This window comes from Argiope bruennichi, chromosome 10 (genome assembly GCF_947563725.1).
Source record: "Argiope bruennichi chromosome 10, qqArgBrue1.1, whole genome shotgun sequence".
NCBI classification, from domain to species: domain Eukaryota; kingdom Metazoa; phylum Arthropoda; class Arachnida; order Araneae; family Araneidae; genus Argiope; species Argiope bruennichi.
Window position 1 is genome coordinate 19320016 of NC_079160.1, and position 6000 is coordinate 19326015.

The following is a 6000-nucleotide window of genomic DNA, read 5'->3' on the forward strand; positions in this document are numbered from 1 at the left end:
TTTTAAAAAATTATTAGCCTAGTTCAGCGTTTCTCAACCTTTCAGTATTTGCGGCCCAGTTTTCAATCATAATTTTCATCGCGCCCTCCGCTTACAATAAAATGTATACAACAATAATGTATATTGAGTATTTTGGATTCTGTTTTTAAATTATTTTTAACTAACTGCCAAAGCAAGAGTAAAAGTAAGCCAACGTTGGCGAGAAACCACATCTTGCATTTTGGACAAGCCGGCGGTAAACAGATGAAGCGAATGAAAGAGGGGTAAATTTAAATATTATATTTGAAATGATAGCCAAACAGGGAGATAACGTTAAAAGAATATGAAAATAAAAAAATCGTTAATGAAAGTTAATCTAGACGAGGTCAGCTAAATTTAGAAACTAGGAATACATTTTTTTCCAATAATGAAAGAAATAAAACAGAAGCATGACTAAACAAAAGTGAAAAAAATAAGCTACGTTTGTGGAAGGGAATCCACACGATCTATGCCGTCTCGAGCATGTCCGGAGCAAATGTTTTCTCATAGGAAGAAGGAAAACGTTCGACAACGCAAGTTTCCATTCCAGCCAGTCTCATTCGAGTCGACCCTTTTATTGCTATCGAATCTATAGTGAATGTGTATATTATATATGTTTTCGTGTTAATTGCAATTCACCATATTATTCACGACAGTAGATTTATGCAGACTCATGGATAAATTTTTAAGCGGAAGTAAGCAAACATTAGACGATAGTCAAGCATCAACAAGTACATAGACGAGAGTGGTTCCGAAAATAAAATCCAGAAAATATTCTCAAGAATAAATTATGGGTTTACCAGTGCTGAAGTAAATGAAGAAGAAAGGCCCCTGAGTATCATTTGCTCAAAAATGTTGGCCGCAGACAGAATGAAACCTAATAAACTTAAGCGACATTTGGAAACACTTCATAGTGAGTATGTCAACAAACCCAGAGAATTCTTCGAATTAAAATTAAAATCATATAAAAAGCAACAATCATTTTTAAAGAAACTTTGTCTGTGAATAAAAAAGCTTCAATTGCATCTTACAAAGTTCATATAAAAAACTCACACCATTGGTGAAGAGCTTATTTTGCCAGCAGTAATTGAGATTGTAGAAACTATGTTTGGATATAATTTTTCAAAACAATTACAGTCCATAGCTCTTTCAAATGATAGTTTTTCGTCGAATTGGCGATATAGCCGGAGATGTACAGTGTCAGCTTTTCTCGAAGTTGCGTGACACAAAGAAGCTTTGGCTTCGAAAGCAATGAATCCTGGTCTGAACATCGTGTTAACTACGGTTGTAACTGTAGTAAAATATATAAAAATGAGACCCCTGAAATCGAGAATCTTTTCAGCACTTTTTAAAGACATGGGTTTCAGTACATTCAGCATTACTATTTTATTGCAAGGCAAGATGGTCATCACGTGGGAAATTTTTGCAACGTGTTTATGAATAAAGAGAAGAAATCGCCAATTTCCTAGCAGAAGAAAACAGACCAGAGGCCGAGAATTTTCGCGATGGTTTATTTGTGATGAAATTGAGGTACTTGGTCGACATATTCGAGAAATTAAATAACTTGAATCTTCAACTCCAAGGAGCAAATATACATACAGTGGGTAAAAAAAATTTCCGTTCTGAAGACTAAAATAAAAATGAACTAGCATAATTTCTAATCTTTGCTTCTTATCTTTATAAACTACTTATATATTGTTAATATGAGTCTTTAAAAGAAGTTTCATAATAAATTTCTCTTTTTTACAAAACTCAGCAAGTCCGTTTGCAATTTTTATGATAAATCACGAAGTATTATGCAAAAAAGTTTCCGTACGCAATATGCAAATTCCTCCTGACGTGCTGTACAACTAATCCACAGTAAATATTCGAAGTTTGATGGTTTTTCAGAGTGAAGAATACGATATAAAAACAGTTGTTTAATTCCAATGATTCGCTGATCGTCTTCAAATGGAAATTCAAAAATTCATTCGAGAGTTAGTGATCCGGTTGCGAAAAAATAGATTATTTATGAAAAAAATCAGTGAAATGACTTACAAACCAAAGTCTGCAGTACTGTATATTATTGAAAGATACCTTGATGTGTAAATATTTTAGGATAGAGATAGATCCGGAAGAACTCTGAAGTTAAATCGCTTGCATAAAAGAAATATCATGTGTAAGGTGCAAGATAATCCTTCGGATTAGTGCACCTCAACTTTCAAATGTTTTAACGGTTAATTACAAGATTAAATTCACATCTTAAATTGTAAGAAACATCATTTTAAAAAAATGGTTATAATGGATGTGGGGCCCGCTGCTGGTGTCGGATATTTATGTTTTATAAATGGAAATATGTATAAGTATATGTATAAGTATTTTCATCTTGAACAAAATCATCTAAAACAAAACGTTTTAACCAATGCAGATAAACTGTCCCATGGAATAAACTTTATTTTTCAACAGGACAACGATCTTAAGCACACCTCCAAGATTTGTCAAGAGTAATATCTCTATAATGTTAAAAAAACAGCTTCATTGTTCTCCCCAGTCACCAGATTTGATCCTTATAAGACATTTATTGGAAGAAATCGGTCGTGAACAAAAAAATATGACACAAAGAACAAGGTTGAACTCAAAAGGGAATTGAGTTCAGTTGAAGTTGGAGTCGTATTTCTCCAGAAACAACAAAAATAAAATTGACGGGGATTATGCCACAAATTTGAGAGAAATGATAAAGGCCAAAGGAAGATCTACCGATCATTAAAGGCAAATTGGTCAGCATGAAAAAGGTTTTTCATGTACTATATAAATACCGTACGGAAACTTTTTTGTTCCTTATTATTATTTTTTTTTATTCTTTCAATTTAAGTATTTAATTTTCGTCATAGTTTTTCCTTTATAATATTCATAAATAATAAATAACATTGTGTTAAACCAATTTAAAAATTTTCATTTTCATAACAAAATATTTTGTGCCAAAAATAAAACTTTTATTAACAGGCATAGCTGCGTACAGAAACTTACTTTACCCACTTCATGTTGGATGCGAGTTATAAAGTTAATGCCTTTTGTAGAAAATTGGAATTGTGGAGCAGAAATTTAAAGCAAAAAACCTAACAATGTTTACAAATGTGGATGATTGTACTAAAACATACAAGGCTGAAGAAGAACATGTAAAAGTTGTTTTGTAACCATTGAAAATCTTTTAGCCATGCTGGTAAACAATTTTAAAAAGTATTTTCTTGCTGACGACAAACTGATAGCAAGTTACGAGTGGGTGAGGGATCCATTTCATAAGACTTCCGAAGGACTCTCAATTGATGAGGAAGAAACATTCATAGACTTCACGATAAGTGATGAAGCTAAAAGACAATTTAATAATAAATCGCTATTTGAATTTTGAGCAGGAGAAAGGATGATTTTTCTGCACTAAAAACAAGGGCATTTCACATTCTATTACCATTTTCAACATCCAACTTTTGTGAAACTGGATTTTCAGCTGTGGCTTCTTTGAAGACAAAATATAGAAACAAAACTGAGAGTGGCTATTTCTAATACTAAGCCTTCCTTCGAAAAACTTTGCTTTGCAAGACAGGCCCAAGAAAGTCACTAATAAATATTAAATTTGTTTTTAATTTAGTATGTTTTGATTAAGTAAGTTTTGATTTAGTAAGTGGTTTTACTTTAATAAATTATTAAATATGTCAAAATGTATTTTATTTTCTATGTGTATGTGTGCTTTCCTTTCAGTCAGTTAATCAATTTTTTAAAATAATACTTTCTCTTGGATATTCTCGCACCCCCCTCTAGTGTGCTCGCCCCCTTAAGGGGGCGCGCCCCACAGGTTGAGAATCGCTGGCCTAGTTGCTAAAGAAATATTTTTTAAAAAGAAAATTCTATAACTTATACGGTAATATAAACACTCAGCTAAGTAGATTTGATTTAGATTTAGTGGAGTTTTGTGGCGCAAAAACCATTCTTGATTATGCTGCATCAAACGTATGGTATTAATTAAAACCTTGTTTATAAACTCTTATATAATCATAAACTAATCATAATAATAATATATAATCATAAACTTCTTATCATTTGTCATGATTTGTCAATGTTTATGAGAAAAAGAAATTGAACCATTTTTAATTAGATCAAATGGTAAAAACCGATCATTTTTAAGAAAGTGAAAAGATTTGGATGATTCATTTTGTGAAGAATGTCTTTCAAAATAATAGAGGAAGACTGAAAGCAACGGGCACGTTGTGAAATGAATTTTGGACAATCAATTATAATGTGTTGAATTGACAATTGGCATTGGCATTCTGTATTCTGTAAGGTTCTCCCAGCAACAAATGCCTGCGCGTGAGTAGAGTGTGACCTATTCTTAAACGAGTGAGAATTGAATCATTCTTTCTATTAGATAGACTGGGCCAGTGATCAATAATGTGTTTAATTGAATGGAGCTTATTTGTATTCTGGAGATCCCATTCACTTTGCCATTTTGAGTGGAGGTTTGAATTTGAGGTTTGCCATTTGAGTGGAACATATTTTTTTTATATCATTGAAAGAGATAGGACAGTTTAAAATAGTAGTGGCAGCTAAGTATGACTGGTGAAGTTCTTATCTGTTCCATTAAATTCATTTAATTATTGATGAAATTTCGATAATAAATATCATATTTACTCATCAAAAGATTGAAATATATTATGTATACATGGATCAACCAGTGCCGAGTATTGTCTTACAATACTTTAAACAGTATAGCATGTTGACTTGTTATATTGTTAATATTAGGTTCCGATAGTTTTCCCGATATTTTCTAAATTAATTCCTATTGGTACAAATACTCTTAAATGTAATTATAATTACCTTTTGAAGTATGAAAAAAAGACGTATTTTAGAGAATATCTTGAGTACGTTTAAACTTAAATTACTTAAGTTTAGATCTCACTCATATTCAAACCTAGGACCAGCTGGTTTGTATGCGATGTCTTATCCATTGAGCCAACGAGATTTTCAACCATGAGCATTGAATAAAACAGTTTTGTGTTTGGTTCGATAGAAAATATTGCACACTTCTATATATAATTTCGGGTTGCCCTTTTCGTTTAATAGTAATTTTGAAGTTTAAAGTTAAAAACATGATTTGAAATCAAAGAGGAGGTTTTTCATTTGTAGCTAAAATTTGCTTACAGAATAAGTTATGGAAATTGGATTCAAATGTAATAACTTTTAAATATATGAGAAATTAAAAAAAATAATTTTTCACAAACCATTTGCCGTTTCCCAGTTTATAAAAAATTAATTCAAAAAGATTTTTAAAAGTTCTATATAAAAAAATAAAGTTCACCAAAATTCTTGATAATTTACTTAAGCATAATTAAGTCGGTATGTTCTGCGTATAATAAAAGTTAAATGAAGGAATTTTTGAAAAAGAAATTTTTTATTGCGTAAATATTTTTAATTTATTTCTTTTAATGCCTTTATTTTGTTTTCTTTCATTTTCTAACATTAATTTATTATACTTTAATTAAATTTATTTTACTTTAAAGTGAGAGACAAGACATCAGAAAATATATCCATGGTGTTTGATTATTTCAGATAAAACACATAAAATTGAGCAATAAATTGTTATATCCTATTCTTAAATACATATTTTATAATAACAATATCATAAGTTGATCAAAGTTGATAAATGTAGAATTCAAGATTTAGTTTTCACAATATTGTTATATGCCATTCAGTATTCTTTTTTTAATAAAAATTATTCTTGTGAGTATTTTGGGATAAAATCTAGAATTAAATGAATTATTAAACAATTAATAATACTTACCGGAATTTTACGGTATCAATGCTTTTAAAAATTTCAATGCCTTTTGAATATTGTTACATGTAATTAATCTAATATTGTTATTCGATATTCAATATTCCCAGGTATTCACTAGATTGTTCAATATTTCCCTAATATTTTACAATATTGTGATGCTACTATAGTCTGTATCAAAT